Here is a 19,581-nt window from a genome sequence, read left to right as displayed (position 1 = left end):
GTGCCATCAAAGGGAGTATTAAAAAGAAGATAAGTTACGTAAGAGACGTAAAAGCACATGAGGGAAGAGGAGAATGTGAGATTACATTCTAAAGTTTATGCCAATGATTAATCCATGGTGTTTGAACCTAGATACTCAGTGATATAGCTAAAAACATTCTATTCACTTTTGCAGGACTGCATTCTCAACAGGGGTGGATTGGGAATTAAAGGTGGCCCTGGAAACATTTTGTAGAAGTGGCCTCACATGGTCAGCACCAGAGATATACCGTGTGACCATGGCGCCAGCACTACCCCTCACATGTCAACAAACAAAACAGGCCCTACATGCCTATCGGCCTACCAGGAAACTTTCATGAGATCTCTATGGCCTAATCACTCGTGATTGTCAATAACATTTCAGAATAAATATAACAGCCAAAGTAAGTGACATAGGGTGGTCACATTGTCATATTGCCACTGCACATTCCTGGTGCAAGTATAGCGACCACAAAAATCCCATATGGACAGTTTCAGGATCAGGAGGAATAATATGAATTGTGAATTCTCTGCCCAGAGACTAAGAGATTAGGGTGGTCATTCCGAGTTGATCGCTCACTAGCAGTTTTTAGCAGCCATGCAAACGCTATGCCGCCGCCCACTGGGAGTGTATTTTAGCTCAGCAGAAGTGCAAACGAATGGTACGCAGAGTGACTACAAAATAATTTTGTGCAGTTTCAGAGTAGCTTCAGACCTACTCAGCGCTTGCGATCACTTCAGACCATTCAGTTCCTGATTTGACGTCAAAAACACGCCCTGCGTTCACCCAGCCATGCCTGCTTTTTTCCTGGCACGTCTGCGTTTTTCCGAACACTCCCTTAAAACGGTCAGTTGACACACAGAAACGCCCTCTTCCTGTCAATCACTCTGCGGCTGCCTGTGCGACTGAAAAGCTTTGCTAGATCTTGTGTGAAACTACATCGTTCGTTGTAATAGTACGCCGCGCGTGTGCGCATAGCGACGCATGCGCAGAAGTGCCTTTTTTTACCTCATCACTGCACAGCGACGAATGCAGCTAGCGAACAACTCGGAATGACCACCTAGGATGCCAGTGGTTATGAAATGACATTAATCATAATGAGAAGATAAAGTTGGGAATACAAAGGAGAACATAACACATCACAAAATCAAGGAAGAAGGATGAAAGGATAAATATGGAGTTGTAAACTGTTTTTCCCCTTAGGGTATCCTGTAGCAGGATTCTGAATGCAGAGTTTACATAGTAGTGTCCCAATAATCACTCTCAGGAGAAATACTAACCAATGTACAGTAAGTTATAAATGAGGGAGACAATCTATTAGGGAAAGGGATTTTCCTTTAGGTTTTTGTCTTTTAATGAAGATCTTTCTTTATAATAATTATCAAAGTAGATATGCAGTTTATGAGGTGTGGTGTCTGTATGCAGGGGCGTATCTACCCACTGGCCAGGATGGCACTCGCCTGGGGCGCCAGCCGAGCATGGGGCGCCGCCCGAAGGTGCCACCCTCAGCCAATGGGTGGAATCCCTTAAGCCATCGTGTCTGGCAATACCTGCTGTGCTGAGCTGCCTGTGCATTGCCTGAGATGGAGGGCGGAGGATCGCTCAGCAGGCAGGAGCTGGCGCTGGTGTCCGGCACCACAATGCACTACAGGGAAGAAACTGAAAATAAACTACAACTCCCAGCAACCCTTGCTGTCGGGAGCTCCTGGCGGCAAGGGCTGATGGGAGCTGTAGTTTATTTTCAGTTTCTTCACGTAGTTTGGTGCGATGCCGGACACCGGCGCCAGCTCCTGCCTGCTGAGCGATCCTCCGCCCTCCATACCAGGCAGCTCGGCACAGCAGGTATTGCCAGACACTACGGCTATCTGCTGGGATGTTGTGGGGTGGGGACTAGGGCTATGTGCTGGAAGGGGGATGGGGACTATGGCTATGTGCTTGGGGAGGTGAGGGGCTATGTGCAGGGAGGGGGACTATGGCTATCTATGCTGGCAGGGAACTATTGTTAAGTGATGGGAGGGGGGTGGGGACTACTGTATGACTGTGTTGGGGGAGATGGTGACTACGGCTATGTGCTGGGGGGACTACGGCTATTGCTTGGGGAGGTGGGGGCTATGGCTATTTACTGGGAGGGGACTATGGCTATGTGCTGGGAGGGGATGGGGATTATGACTATATGACTGTGGGGGTTTATCTGGCACTGTGGGGGCATATGTGTATCTGGCACCATGGGGGCATATCTGGTACTATAAGGGCATATCTGGCACCACTATTTTATTATACTACCTTGCCTTGGCTGGTATTGCCTCCTCAGCCAGGCCAGGCACTGCTGATGTCTCCTCAGTGTTATAAGAATTACTGTGTGGGCATAATGTGTAAAGGGAACTGCCACTGTGTGGGTATAATGTGTATAAGGGTTACTACTGTGTAGCGTAATTTGAATTGGGGTAACTATTGTGTGGTCATGCCCCTTTCCCACAAGATCATGTCCCTTTTTTGCACAAGCACCTTCCTTATTTCAAATATGGGGGGCGCCAGTCCCTTACTTTGCCAGAGGTGCCCGGACCCCTAGATATACCCCTGTCTGTATGGGCCAAAGTTTATTTAAACATATATCCAAAAGACGGGGCACGTATTTCTGATAATGATTAAGAGCAAGATTGTTGGTGGCACCACAGTGTGAATACTATTGGGCTGTGGCAGAGGAGCACATTTGTAGCGGATCATATTAATTCCAACACAGAATATACACAGAATACACAAATCCATAATGGTCAGGTCCTTATATTTATTTCATTGTGTAGGTCCGTTACTATGGCCACCAGCCCACTGTTTGTACATGTGTAATATGACTTACAGCAAGGTAGTGTTACACCATCATAATTTATGATTCAGAAGTAATTAGAATGTCCATTCATGGAGCAGAGAAAAGCCCTGTTTTGTGGTAAACAGGGCTTTTCTCTGCCTTTACGTGGAGAAGTTCATTAGTTCTCCAGTGGCACCCCCGCTCCGTGGCTGGATCGCAATACAGTATAGAGTGAAAAGTAACAATTCTGGTTATATTTTCTTCATGAATAGTCCCCTAGATCAGTTTTCTCCAACCTGGCTCCTCAAAGCACACTAACAGTCCAGGTTTTAAATCAATATAACTTAGGTACTAATTAAGTCATCTGTGCTCAGTTAAGGCTATCCTTAAAACCTGGACTGCTAGTGTACTTTTAGAGCTGAGGTTGGGAAACACTGATTTAAATATACTGTAGTACGGAGTTGTTGCCCCCGTTAGGATATGGTGCGCTCTGTGCTTGTCTCCTTCTACACAGCAGTCTATGGGCGCATCCCCTAGTGTTAATTCCCTACTGCCAAGAGTCACTCAGAGGCAGAGCTATGTGATGTAATCCCAGCTCCTCCATCTTAGAGTGAGTGAGAGAGGCTGAGTCGTGGTTTGTGCAAGCGTGCAGAGCTGAGACTGGGAGCAAATCTCAGCTACAGAGACTCACAGCGTTCCAATGCATATATCACAGCTCCGGAGCTGACGCTGAGCTGGGCGCTGCATCTTCTCTACAGCTGGAGTCAGACTGCACGGCTGTGCAGTCCTCTATCCCTCACCACCAGAGACAAGTCCTGATAAGTACCGCTACCACTGCTGTTACCTTGTATGATATAAGGGTCCCTAACTGCCTATATCAGTATTACATCTGAGTCACCTGTGTTCACTAAATAAACCTGCATTACTGTTGAAGTCCTTAAGTGTGTGGACTGACGGTATGTAAAGTTGGATGCAGTGCTACTAGAAATGAACTTTGTTAGGTCAGAGACTGATCACTGCCTATACCACAAAACTATCAAAGAAAAGTTGTTCATCATAGCTGTCTATGTGGATGATTTACTTTTGGCAGGTCAAGAAGATCACATCACTGATGTCAAGCAGCAGCTTAAACAAAGATTCAAATTAAAAGATCTAGGCCCTGCAAATCACTTATTAGGCATGAAAATTGTACAAAACCTAGTAGAAGGGACTGTCAGAATTGACCAACAAACATACATTGAGGCAATAATTTCCAAATACGGAATGACAGATGCAGAACCAGTAAGTACTCCCATTGACAAGAGTGTAAAGATGGTCAAGGCCATGTCACCTAGCAGCAAGGGGGAGATAGAGGAAATGCAAGAAATCCCTTATCAAAATGCTGTTGGTAGTTTGATGTATGCAAATATTGGGACACGACCTGACATCACACATGCAGTGAGTTGGGCAAGCCAGTTTGCAAATAATCCTGGGAGACAACACTGGATTGCAGTAAAGAGAATTCTAAGGTACCTCAAAGGTACAGGTTCACTAAAGCTGAGATTTACAAGATACAAGCTTAAAAGTATTCTGTGATGCCAACTCATGGTCAGATGAGGACGACAGACGTTCTTATACTCCATACCTGTTTGCACTGGCAGGTGCAGCCATATGCTGGGCAAGTAAGAAACAACCCACAGTTGCTCTTTCTACAACAGAGGCAGAGTACATGGTGCTCACAGAAACTTCAAAAGAAACGCTTTGGATAAGAGAGACTTTATGTGAATTAGGTCTTCTTTACCACAGTGAGATCATCAACATAAAGTGTGATAACAAGGGAGCAATTGATCTTATTTGTAGCACAAAGTATCATGGACGGTCTAAGAACATTGCTATAAGACATTACTTCATCCGTGAGTTGGTGGAAAACAAGTCCGTCAATGTGGAATATGTTGCAAGTGAAGAAAATATTGCTGACATGTTGACAAAAGGACTGTCATCACACTAGTGACATGCATTACTGATGAAATGTGGACTAGAACATGGTTAATGTTGATTTATTCTTACTATTTTGCATCACATTATGTTTTCGGTTACAGGAATGACTTTATTGATTTGTTTGATAAAATGTCATGTTCTTTGTATATTACATTTGTGACCGGAGACAGTCTTAAGCGAGGGGGAGTGTTAGGCTATAGTGCACTCTGTGCCTGTCTCCTTCTACACTGCAGTCTATGCGCGCATCCTCTAGTGTTAATTCCCTAGTGCCAAGAGTCACTCGGAGGCACAGCTATGTGATGTAATCCCAGCTCCTCCATCTTAGAGTGAGTGAGTTAGTGAGTGAGAGAGACTGAGTCCTGGTGTGCGGAAGCGTGCAGAGCTGAGACCGGGAGCGGATCTCAGCTACAGAGACTCACAGCGTTCCATTGCATGTATCGCGGCTCCGGAGCTGACGCTGAGCCGAGCGCCGCATCTTCTCTACAGCGGGAGTCATACTGCACGGCTGTGCAGTCCTCTGTCCCTCACCACCAGAGACAACTCCTGATAAGTACCGCTACCACTGCTGTTACCTTGTATGATATAAGGGTCCCTAATTGCCTCTATCAGTATTATATCTGAGTCACCTGTGTTCACTGAATAAACCTGCATTACTGTTTACTGTAAGTCATTAAGTGTGTGGACTGACGTCACTGCACCAGACAATTCCAATACACTTTGCCACAGCCCCATGTTCAGTATTTAAAAATATTTTTGTTTTCTAGAGACTTGTGAAAAATAAAGGAATTTTGGTTCATCAACACTTACTGTACTTACCAGCAGAGGTCTTTATAGTATAAAGAAAAAAAGACACCACAGGTATACAATGTAGATGGATGGATAGTATACTTTATGTATGACGACGAGTGACTGAAGACACAGAGGTAGGTACAGCAGTGGCCTACCGTACTGCTATATACAGTATAATGGACCTGGTGGACACTGTCAGCAGACTGCGTTTATAGTATTAAGAAAAAAAGACACCACAGGTATACAATGTAGATGGATGGATAGTATACTTTATGTATGACGACGAGTGACTGAAGACACAGAGGTAGGTACAGCAGTGGCCTACCGTACTGCTATATACAGTATAATGGACCTGGTGGACACTGTCAGCAGACTGCGTTTATAGTATAAAGAAAAAAAGACACCACAGGTATACAATGTAGATGGATGGATAGTATACTTTATGTATGACGACGAGTGACTGAAGACACAGAGGTAGGTACAGCAGTGGCCTACCGTACTGCTATATACAGTATAATGGACCTGGTGGACACTGTCAGCAGACTGCGTTTATAGTATAAAGAAAAAAAGACACCACAGGTATACAATGTAGATGGATGGATAGTATACTTTATGTATGACGACGAGTGACTGAAGACACAGAGGTAGGTACAGCAGTGGCCTACCGTACTGCTATATATACAGTATAATGGACCTGGTGGACACTGTCAGCAGACTGCGTTTATAGTATAAAGAAAAAAAGACACCACAGGTATACAATGTAGATGGATGGATAGTATACTTTATGTATGACGACGAGTGACTGAAGACACAGAGGTATGTACAGCAGTGGCCTACCGTACTGCTATATACAGTATAATGGACCTGGTGGACACTGTCAGCAGACTGCGTTTATACTTATAGTATAAAGAAAAAAAGACACCACAGGAGTGTTTTTCAGGCAGACAAACGTATACTGGTGGTCACTGTCAGCAAAACTGTGCACTGTACTCTTGCTATAGCTGCTCCCCAGTCTCCCCCACAATTAAGCAGTGTGAGCACTCAGCACAGTCAGATATATCATGCAGCACACTGAGGCTGAGCACAGATATGGTATGGAGCGTTTTTTTCAGGCAGAGAACGGATAAAAAAAAACTAGCAAAACTCTGCACTGTACTCCTCCTGAGTCCTAACAGCTGCTCCCAATCCTCCCCACAATAAGCTAAGCAGTAGCAATCAGATCAACTAACTACTATAACTATATAAACGGAGAGGACGCCAGCCACGTACTCTCCCTATCAATCTCAATGCACGTGTGAAAATGGCGGCGACGCGCGGCTGCTTATATAGAATCCAAATCTCGCAAGAATCCGACAGCGGGATGATGACGTTCGGGCGCGCTCGGTTTACCCGAGCGACACGGGAGAATCCGAGTACGGCTCGGACCCGTGTAAAAAGGCTGAAGTTCGGGGGGGTTCGGTTTCCGAGAAACCGAACCCGCTCATCACTAGTTAAATAACCACATATTGCCTACCCCAAAGTGAAGTAATGTGATAGAAGTTTTTGGTGGAACTTTAGTAAAGGACTGAGATATCTGTGGTATATCTGCCATTATTGCAGAAATAAATAGGAATGCTACTGAATTGTATCATCTTGCAAATCTGATTTAATAGGATTTTAATTACCTACCAGTAAATCCTTTTCTCGTAGTCCGTAGAGGATGCTGGAGTCCACATTAGTACCACGGGGGTATAGACGGGTCCACTAGGAGCCATTGGCACTTTAAGCGTTTGAGAGTGTGGGCTGGCTCCTCCCTCTATGTCCTTCCTACCAAACTTAGTCTAGAAACTGTGCCCGAGGAGACGGACAACTTGGAGAGAAGGATTTTACACAGACAGTGGCGAGATTCACACCAGCTCACACACACAAGGCAAACCAAGCTCGCGAGATTAGTATTCTATATAAGGAGCCGCGCGTCGCCGCCATTTTACACTCGTGCATTGGAGATGATCATGAGAGGACGTGGCTGGCGTCCTCTCAGTTTCTATGTTCAGTGTGCTGCAAATATCTGTGCTCAGTGTGCTGCAAATATCTGTGCTCAGTGTGCTGCAAGTGCAAATATCTACGTTGTCTGCCGGAAAAATGCTCCATATCTGTGCTCAGTGTGCTGCAAATATCTGTGCTCAGTGTGCTAATTGCTTTATTGTGAGGACTGGGGACCAGCAGTATTATATAGTAGGAGGACAGTGCAGAGTTTTGCTGACCAGTGACCAGTGACCACCAGTATTATACGTTCTCTGCCTGAAAAACGCTCCATATCTGTGCTGCATTGTAGTATATAGTAGGAGGACAGTGCAGAATTTTGCTGACCACCAGTATAACTATATATATAGCAGTACGGTACAGTAGTCCACTGCTCTACCACTATGTCATCAAGTATACTATCTCATCCATACCTGTGGTGCATTTCAGTTTTGCACAGTTTGCTGACCACCAGTATATAATATATAGCAGTACGGTACAGTAGGCTACTGCTCTACCTACCTCTGTGTTGTCAAGTATACTATCCATCCATACCTGTGGTGCATTTCAGTTTTGCACAGTTTGCTGACCACCAGTATATAATATATAGCAGTACGGTACAGAACGCCACTGCTCTACCTACCTCTGTGTCGTTAAGTATACTATCCATCCATACCAGTGGTGCATTTCAGTTTTTCACAGTTTGCTGACCACCAGTATATAATATATAGCAGTATGGTACAGAAGGCTACTGCTCTACCTACCTCTGTGTCGTCAAGTATAATATACATCCATACCTGCGGTGCATTTCAGTTTTGCACAGTTTGCTGACCACCAGTATATATAATATATAGCAGTACGGTACAGTAGGCCACTGCGCTACCTACCTATGTGTCGTCAAGTATACTATCCATCCATACCTGTGGTGCATTTCAGTTTTGCACAGTTTGCTGACCACCAGTATATAATATATAGCAGTACGGTACAGTAGGCTACTGCTCTACCTACCTCTGTGTTGTCAAGTATACTATCCATCCATACCTGTGGTGCATTTCAGTTTTGCACAGTTTGCTGACCACCAGTATATAATATATAGCAGTACGGTACAGAACGCCACTGCTCTACCTACCTCTGTGTCGTTAAGTATACTATCCATCCATACCTGTGGTGCATTTCAGTTTTGCACAGTTTGCTGAACACCAGTATATAATATATAGCAGTATGGTACAGAAGGCTACTGCTCTACCTACCTCTGTGTCGTCAAGTATAATATACATCCATACCTGTGGTGCATTTCAGTTTTGCACAGTTTGCTGACCACCAGTATATATAATATATAGCAGTACGGTACAGTAGGCCACTGCGCTACCTACCTATGTGTCGTCAAGTATACTATCCATCCATACCTGTGGTGCATTTCAGTTTTGCACAGTTTGCTGACCACCAGTATATAATATATAGCAGTACGGTATAGAAGGCCACTGCTCTACCTACCTCTGTATCGTCAAGTATACTATCCATCCATACCTGTGGTGCATTTCAGTTTTGCACAGTTTGCTGACCACCAGTATATAATATATAGCAGTACGGTACAGTAGGCCACTGCTCTACCTACCTCTGTGTCATCAAGTATACTATCCATCCATACCTGTGGTGCATTTCAGTTTTGCACAGTTTGCTGACCACCAGTATATAATATATAGCAGTACGGTACAGTAGGCCACTGCTCTACCTACCTCTGTGTCGTCAAGTATACTATCCATCCATACCTGTGGTGCATTTCAGTTTTGCATAGTTTGCTGACCACCAGTATATAATATATAGCAGTACGGTACAGTAGGCCACTGCTCTACCTACCTCTGTGTCGTCAAGTATACTATCCATCCATACCTGTCGTGCATTTCAGTTTTGCACAGTTTGCTGACCACCAGTATATAATATATAGCAGTACGGTACAGTAGGCCACTGCTCTACCTACCTCTGTGTTGTCAAGTATACTATCCATCCATACCTGTGGTGCATTTCAGTTTTGCACAGTTTGCTGACCACCAGTATATAATATATAGCAGTACGGTACAGAAGGCCACTGCTCTACCTACCTCTGTGTCATCAAGTATACTATCCATCCATACCTGTGGTGCATTTCAGTTTTGCACAGTTTGCTGACCACCAGTATATAATATATAGCAGTACGGTACAGTAGGCCACTGCTCTACCTACCTCTGTGTCGTCAAGTATACTATCCATCCATACCTGTGGTGCATTTCAGTTTTGCACAGTTTGCTGACCACCAGTATATAATATATAGCAGTACGGTACAGTAGGCCACTGCTCTACCTACCTCTGTGTCGTCAAGTATACTATCCATCCATACCTGTCGTGCATTTCAGTTTTGCACAGTTTGCTGACCACCAGTATATAATATATAGCAGTACGGTACAGTAGGCCACTGCTCTACCTACCTCTGTGTTGTCAAGTATACTATCCATCCATACCTGTGGTGCATTTCAGTTTTGCACAGTTTGCTGACCACCAGTATATAATATATAGCAGTACGGTACAGAAGGCCACTGCTCTACCTACCTCTGTGTCATCAAGTATACTATCCATCCATACCTGTGGTGCATTTCAGTTTTGCACAGTTTGCTGACCACCAGTATATAATATATAGCAGTACGGTACAGTAGGCCACTGCTCTACCTACCTCTGTGTCGTCAAGTATACTATCCATCCATACCTGTGGTGCATTTCAGTTTTGCACAGTTTGCTGACCACCAGTATATAATATATAGCAGTACGGTACAGTAGGCCACTGCTCTACCTACCTCTGTGTCGTCAAGTATACTATCCATCCATACCTGTGGTGCATTTCAGTTTTGCACAGTTTGCTGACCACCAGTATATAATATATAGCAGTACGGTACAGTAGGCCACTGCTCTACCTACCTCTGAGTTGTCAAGTATACTATCCATCCATACCTGTCGTGCATTTCAGTTTTGCACAGTTTGCTGACCACCAGTATATAATATATAGCAGTACGGTACAGTAGGCCACTGCTCTACCTACCTCTGTGTCGTCAAGTATACTATCCATCCATACCTGTGGTGCATTTCAGTTTTGCACAGTTTGCTGACCACCAGTATATAATATATATCAGTACGGTACAGAAGGCCACTGCTCTACCTACCTCTGTGTCGTCAAGTATACTATCCATCCATACCTGTGGTGCATTTCAGTTTTGCACAGTTTGCTGACCACCAGTATATAATATATATCAGTACGGTACAGAAGGCCACTGCTCTACCTACCTCTGTGTCGTCAAGTATACTATCCATCCATACCTGTGCGCAGTATATATAGTAGTAGGCCATTGCTATTTATAAATATATTACTGGCATATAATTCCACACATTAAAAAATGGAGAACAAAAATGTGGAGGGTAAAATAGGGAAAGATCAAGATCCACTTCCACCTCATGCTGAAGCTGCTGCCACTAGTCATGGCCGAGACGATGAAATGCCATCAACGTCGTCTGCCAAGGCCGATGCCCAATGTAATAGTAGAGAGCATGTAAAATCCAAAAAACAAAAGTTCAGTAAAATGACCCAAAAATCAAAATTGAAAGAGTCTGATGAGAAGCGTAAACTTGCCAATATGCCATTTACAACACGGAGTGGCAAGGAACGGCTGAGGCCCTGGCCTATGTTCATGGCTAGTGGTTCAGATTCACATGAGGATGGAAGCACTCATCTTCTCGCTAGAAAAATGAAAAGACTTAAGCTGGCAAAAGCACAGCAAAGAACTGTGCGTTCTTCTAAATCACAATCCCCAAGGAGAGTCCAATTGTGTCGGTTGCGATGCCTGACCTTCCCAACACTGGACGGGAAGAGCTTGCGCCTTCCACCATTTGCACGCCCCCTGCAAGTGCTGGAAGGAGCACCCGCAGTCCAGTTCCTGATAGTCAAATTGAAGATGTCACTGTTGAAGTACACCAGGATGAGGATATGGGTGTTGCTGGCGCTGCAGAGGAAATTGACAAGGAGGATTTTGATGGTGAGGTGGTTTGTTTAAGTCAGGCACCCGGGGAGACACCTGTTGTCCGTGGGACGAATATGGCCATTGACATGCCTGGTCAAAATACAAAAAAAATCATCTCTTCGGTGTGGAATTATTTCAACACAAATGCGGACAACAGGTGTCAAGCCGTGTGTTGCCTTTGTCAAGCTGTAATAAGTAGGGGTAAGGACGTTAACCACCTCGGAACATCCTCCCTTATACGTCACCTGCAGCGCATTCTTCATAAGTCAGTGACAAGTTCAAAAACTTTGGGTGACAACGGAAGCAGTCCACTGACCACTAAATCCCTTCCTCTTGTAACCAAGCTCCTGCAAACCACACCACCAACTCCCTCAGTGTCAATTTCCTCCTTACCCAGGAAAGCCAATAGTCCTGCAGGCCATGTCACTGTCAAGTCTGACGAGTCCTCTCCTGCCTGGGATTCCTCCGATGCATCCTTGAGTGTAACGCCTACTGCTGCTGTTGTGTAGCTGCTGGGAGTCGATCATCATCCCAGAGGGGAAGTCGGAAGACCACTTGTACTACTTCCAGTAAGCAATTGACTGTCCAACAGTCCTTTGCGAGGAAGATGAAATATCACAGCAGTCATCCTGCTGCAAAGCAGATAACTCAGGCCTTGGCAGCCTGGGTGGTGAGAAACGTGGTTCCGGTATCCACCGTTAATTCAGAGGCAACTAGAGACTTGATTGAGGTACTGTGTCCCCGGTACCAAATACCATCTAGGTTCCATTTCTCTAGGCAGGCGATACTGAAAATGTACACAGACATCAGAAAAAGAGTCACCAGTGTCCTAAAAAATGCAGTTGTACCCAATGTCCACTTAACCACGGACATGTGGACAAGTGGAGCAGGGCAGACTCAGGACTATATGACTGTGACAGCCCACTGGGTAGATGTATTGCCTCCCGCAGCAAGAACAGCAGCGGCGGCACCAGTAGCAGCATCTCGCAAACGCCAACTCGTTCCTAGGCAGGCTACGCTTTGTATTACCGCTTTCCAGAAGAGGCACACAGCTGACAACCTCTTACGGAACTGAGGAAGATCATCGCAGAATGGCTTACCCCAATTGGACTCTCCTGGGGATTTGTGACATCGGACAATGCCAGCAATATTGTGCGTGCATTACATCTGGGCAAATTCCAGCACGTCCCATGTTTTGCACATACATTGAATTTGGTGGTGCAGAATTATTTAAAAAACGACAGGGGCGTGCAAGAGATTGCTGTCGATGACCCGAAGAATTGCGGGCCACTTTCGGCATTCAGCCACCGCGTACAGAAGACTGGAGCACCACCAAACAATCCTGAACCTGCCCTGCCATCATCTGAAGCAAAAGGTGGTAACGAGGTGGAATTCAACCCTCTATATGCTTCAGAGGATGGAGGAGCAGCAAAAGGCCATTCAAGCCTATACATCTGCCCACGATATAGGCAAAGGAGGGGGAATGCACCTGACTCAAGTGCAGTGGAGAATGATTTCAACGTTGTGCAAGGTTCTGCAACCCTTTGAACTTGCCACACGTGAAGTCAGTTCAGACACTGCCAGCCTGAGTCAGGTCATTCCCCTCATCAGGCTTTTGCAGAAGAAGCTGGAGACATTGAAGGAGGAGCTAAAACAGAGAGATTTCGCTAGGCATGTGGGACTTGTGGATGGAGCCCTTCATTCGCTTAACCAGGATTCACGGGTGGTCAATCTGTTGAAATCAGAGCACTACATTTTGACCACCGTGCTCGATCCTAGATTTAAAACCTACGTTGTATCTCTCTTTCCGGCAGACACAAGTCTGCAGAGGTTCAAAGACCTGCTGGTGAGAAAATTGTCAAGTCAAGCGGAACGTGACCCATCAACATCTCCTCCTTCACATTCTCCCGCAACTGGGGGTGCGAGGAAAAGGCTAAGAATTCCGAGCCCACCCGCTGGCGGTGATGCAGGGCAGTCTGGAGTGAGTGCTGACATCTGGTCCGGACTGAAGGACCTGCCAACGATTACTGACATGTCGTCTACTGTCACTTCATATGATTCTCTCACCATTGAAAGAATGGTGGAGGATTATATGAGTGACCGCATCCAAGTAGGCACGTCAGACAGTCCGTACGTATACTGGCAGGAAAAAGAGGCAATTTGGAGGCCCTTGCACAAACTGGCTTTATTCTACCTAAGTTGCCCTCCCTCCAGTGTGTACTCCGAAAGAGTGTTTAGTGCAGCCGCTCATCTTGTCAGCAATCGGCGTACGAGGTTACTTCCAGAAAATGTGGAGAAGATGATGTTCATCAAAATGAATTATAATCAATTCCTCCGTGGAGACATTCACCAGCAGCAATTGCCTCCACAAAGTACACAGGGACCTGAGATGGTGGATTCCAGTGGGGACCAATTAATAATCTGTGAGGAGGGGGATGTACACAGTGAAAGGGGTGAGGAATCGGAGGATGATGATGAGGTGGACATCTTGCCTCTGTAGAGCCAGTTTGTGCAAGGAGAGATTGATTGCTTCTTTTTTTGGTGGGGGCCCAAACCAACCAGTCATTTCAGTCACAGTCGTGTGGCAGACCCTGTCGCTGAAATGATGGGTTCGTTAAAGTGTGCATGTCCTGTTTATACAACATAAGGGTGGGTGGGAGACAATTCCATCTTGCACCTCTTTTTTCTTTCATTTTTCTTTGCATCATGTGCTGTTTGGGGACAATTTTTTTGAAGTGCCATCCTGCCTGACACTGCAGTGCCACTCCTAGATGGGCCAGGTGTTTGTGTCGGCCACTTGTGTCGCTTAGCTTAGTCACACAGCGACCTTGGTGCGCCTCTTTTTTTCTTTGCATCATGTGCTGTTTGGGGACAATTTTTTTGAAGTGCCATCCTGCCTGACACTGCAGTGCCACTCCTAGATGGGCCAGGTGTTTGTGTCAGCCACTTGTGTCGCTTAGCTTAGCCATCGAGCGACCTCGGTGAAAATTTTAGGACTAAAAATAATATTGTGAGGTGTGAGGTGTTCAGAATAGACTGGAAATGAGTGGAAATTATGGTTATTGAGGTTAATAATACTATGGGATCAAAATGACCCCCAAATTCTATGATTTAAGCTGTTTTTTAGGGTTTTTTGAAAAAAACACCCGAATCCAAAACACACCCGAATCCGACAAAAATTTTTCGGTGAGGTTTTGCCAAAACGCGTCTGAATCCAAAACACGGCCTTTACCGAATACAAAACCAAAACCCAAAACCCGAAAAATGTCCGGTGCACATCACTATCTAAAACATGTGACATCTGAGAGAGAATAAGATTCCACTTTGAGAACCGGGTAAATCCAGTTAAATCCGAACCTGCATCTCTATTATAAACTAAACAACATTTCAGCAATTTTAAGGACATACTTTGTACAACTTTTCCTGATGTCAACCTAACAAAATAGCTGTTTTGCAATCAGCTTAACATCACCCCTAATGTCTTCTATCTGAATACAAACATGCACATTTCAATGTAACTTAGAACTTAGGCTAATAAAACTCTTTCTGCAAGATTTATGTAATGCAGCAACATCAGGTTGAATTATCTGATTAGAAACATAGGCTTATGAAAAAGGCATGAACCTGTGTCTTCTTCTTTCCAGTCCAAATAGTAATTAAGTAGACAATGCCTTCCAGTAACTCTCCTCGCTAATGGATCTGCTTGCCTCATAACCTATGGAAATATGAGTATACACTTTCAGTAGATTGTTTGTTATGTTTACACCAGGTCTAACACTAATCCCCATTAATGTTTGATAAATGGTCTCAAAGGAGCTTGAATAGCTGTCAGGCAGCAGATCTGTTGCTGATACACTGGGCATCATATACGTTTAACCCCTTTGCATGTAACACTTAGCGGTGGAGTCGTTCCCTTCTTTGTACAGTGTGATCTAAGTCAAACCTTCCCTTGATCAATGATCTCGCAAATTGTCTGGAGAGATCTGCACTGTGTAAATGTTACAGGTGTAAGGGGAAAGTACACAAATGAAATGCACAATATTTTGCTTAGTGAATTCGGCAGAGACACATACAGCTTTGGATCAAAATCTAAGATGTGAGGTTTGTAACTGCAGAAAAAAAATGAAACACAAAAACAATGGATAATTCATTGTAATTAATTAGTCATTGCTTCTGTTCAATGAAAGGCAAATAGGAAATATATTATTGAAAGCGAATTCACATTTTCCATTCCATCCAATGAGGTGTGTAGAGCAATCCTATTTTTAGATCACTCCTTTAATCCAACAACTCTGGAAGCACATTCACACACGTCCGTACATTTTATAACTATTATTTTTACATTTAAAAACAAGGATCAGTATCCACAGTGCTCTGGCTGGCTGTTGTCAATATAGTCAATTCTCAAAGAATCATTTGATCTGACATCACTAATCCATTTACCTGCCTGTTGATCTTGTGTGGTCCTAAAGCACGTAATCTATGCATCTAATATATTTCACTCTGTAATAAGTGTTTTCTTAAGTTACCATGTACCTATTTCCACTGTGGTAAACTGCAACTCACTTCTTCAGGATTTTTCACATGAGGTTCCTTTAGGAAGTGTGTGTGTGTGTGTGTGTGTGTGTGTGTGTGTGTGTGTGTGTGTGTGTGTGTGTGTGTGTGTGATTTATCAGTCAAACAAATGCAGTAAAACCCTTGAAAACTGACATTTTCTGAGGTTTACCGCACTACAGTATACAGTATATGATTCTCCATATGCATCAAAATGGTCCGCAGCATATCTCGGGGATATCCTCTGCAAACAACCGGCACTACAGGCCCATATAATTCTATAGGGCTACGATGTACTAGTATACAGCAAGTGCCAGAAAAGAAACTCAATTGCAACTTCGACTCTGTACGAATGTACGTGCTGTGTGACATAGACATATGTGCAGAAAAAAACAATTGCTCCAGTGCTCTGCTTCTGGCATAAGCAGTGAATAAGACTCAATCAGGCCCTATGAGTTATATTTACTAAAGTGCAGGTTTTTAGATGTTGCCAATAGCAACCAATCAGATTCTAGCTATTATCTTCTAGATGGTGCTATATAAATAATAAGTAGAATCTGATTGGTTGCTATGGGCAACATCTCCACTTCTAAAAACCTGTACTTTCGTAAATATACCCCTATATCTATCTATCTATCTATCTATCTATCTATCTATCTATCTATCTATCTATCTATCTATCTATCTATCTATGTGTAATATATTTGAAGGGTAAACTAGATTTAGGAATATCTGTTATAATCCCAATGAATTATTGGATGTAACCTTCGTATTTAAACATAGCATGTTAATGTGAGTAATCTGAAAATTCTAAAGATTTTCAAATGCAGGATGAGATTTGTGGAAACTTATTACCTATAGAGTGATGTCTGTATCCTCCCATAGTACAATGTACCAATATATAAAACAGGTAACCAAATGCTTCATCTGAATATATCACTATACACTTTCTTGAATTAAGCATATTTGCTTTTTTTCTGATGAATGACCTATTGGGTTATAAAAGTGAATAACAACCTTTATGTTTATTAACATTTTCTTTAGATAATTTTTTTTATTTAAATTAACACTTTACACTGCAGTTTTAGCAGGAAATCTAGGAGCGATGCCAGATATTCTGTATTTGTAGAAGTTCAAATTTCCTGATTGCCAGTAGCAGAACCAGGTTAGCCTGCAGAATTAGAATCAACGTCTAGTAAATGACTGAGGAAAATGGTATCTGTCACACCATTCTGGTTCCCACACACTCTGGTTACATCATTACTTAGTCTTTAAACCAGGGAGCCATCCACAAGGCAGAACTAAAGTCAGCTGATCAAAACACGAAAATGCACCAGAAATTCTATACTCAAGATGGGGTTTCAGCCGGAGCTCTTGGTTAGCTGATTAATTCTCTGCTTCTCTGCAATTTTCGGATTTTGTTTCACCTTTGCTTTCATGCGGAGCTGTTGTTAGGTCCCACTGACTGATGGAGCAGGAAGCATTGCCCATGTCATTTTTAGGTACAGGTGCATTTAACAAAAATTCCTGCATCAGAATTATGCAGATTAGCTTTCTCATAGAGGAAACGACAACGGGAAAGTGTCCTGTGTCTGTGAAAATAATATTTGTGTACATATGCAGCTTTTGGCTTAGGTAACAGCAGAATATAAAACTTTAATGACCAGCAAGTTTCAAAATTTAAATCACATGACGTCTTTCTTATGGAAATGTGTGTTAGAAAGTACTGTGTAACTAAATGCATTAGACCAGTGAAAGCGAAAAGTCACTGGAAAGAGATGCAGAGTAAAGAAATATTTTACATATATTTTAACTTCTTTTTTATTTTATTGATGCATCACATAAGAAAAACATGAGCAATCAACAGGGTCTCAAAAAATGAGATTCATTCTAGAAATTCACAATCACATTTGTAACAGATAACTGTAGCAGAAAATGACACAACACTAGAGAATTGTGCGCATATATGGAGACTTCCATCCTTTCCCAGGGAGTTTCTTGGGAATACAAGGAGCCTATTGCCTAACAGATCTTCGGGCTGGTAGGTGTTGTGGTGTTTGTTATAGGATGTCTGGTGTAAGTATACACCATATAAGTGAGTAGGTACTGCTGGCCAAGTGTGTGAAGGAGTATACTGAACCTGGCCTAACTCTAGATAGGGTTCTGTCCCTAGCGTTCTTGGCAAGTGACTGAGCAGTGGCCTGAAGTGAACGCAAACAAAGTCTGTCTCATGGCCGTGTTATGAGAGTGCCACAGGCATGGCGGTGCAAGCATACCCTCAGACGCTGCCACAGAGGACATAGGGGGTCAATCAGACCCGATCTCACGCTGCATTTTCTCACAACCGTGCGATCGGGTCTGAACAATGCATGCGTGTGGCCCACAATGCGCAGGCATGTCGGCCACCGGTGACGGGCGTCGCTGGGCAGCTACGCATCTAAAGAAGAAAGCGATCGCACTGGCGATCGCAAGAAGATTGACAGGCAGAAGGCATTCGTGGATGGCAACTTGCCGTTTTCTGGGAGTGTCCGTAAAAATGCAGGCGTGCCCAGCCGTTCCGGAGGAGGATTCCTGACGACACCACCTGTCCTGATCGTCGCAGTGGCTGAGTAAGTCCTGGATTGTGCAGAAACTGCACAAACTTTTGTTTGTGCAGCTCACTGCACAGCCAATCGCGCTCCTGCAAAGCGCTTACCCCCTCCCCTGTAGGCGGTAATTACCTGATCGCAGCAGTGCAACAAATAGCCTGCGTGCAACCAGGTCTAAATTAGGCCCAGAGAAACAGAGAAACTGCACTTGCTGTAGGGCTGGTACAAGTGTCAATGATGAGTGTAAAGATGCTGAAAGTGGGCATTCAGGCACATGCATTTATATCAGGGGAGGTACTGAAATTAGCATATTATCAAAGCCACGGCTCCAGCAACGAACGACACAACAGCGTCCACCTCTGAATTAGACCCTAAGTGGACAAATGGAAATATGTAGAGTGAAATCAGTTCAGAGCAGGTTCACAGGTCCATCGCCTAGTGCTGACTGATAGGGGAAAGCTCACTACAATGTAAGAGCTTAGGGTGCATGGTCTCTCACTAGTGTGTTAGTAGAACTTGGGCAGATTGTTTAACCACATGCCAGGAGCTAGGAATCTACTTCAGCCTGTGTAGAATGCTCCATAACCTCTGAGAGTCATATATAGTGAGAGGCACGGGTCATAAACAAATGTTTAGTAGCACAGCATATATCACTGACTGTAACAATGATGCTGAAAAGGAGATGCTTCAAAGCTATGCAGTTGCAGACAAAACAACAGACAGGCGATTAGGATTTACCCTGAGGTGGTGTTTTCATGGACCTGTGACTGTTCATTGATTTGGTGCTGTCAGCCAGTATTAACGCAACCAG

This window comes from Pseudophryne corroboree, chromosome 4 (genome assembly GCF_028390025.1).
Source record: "Pseudophryne corroboree isolate aPseCor3 chromosome 4, aPseCor3.hap2, whole genome shotgun sequence".
NCBI lineage: Eukaryota > Metazoa > Chordata > Amphibia > Anura > Myobatrachidae > Pseudophryne > Pseudophryne corroboree.
Note: the sequence above shows the minus strand (reverse complement) of the source record.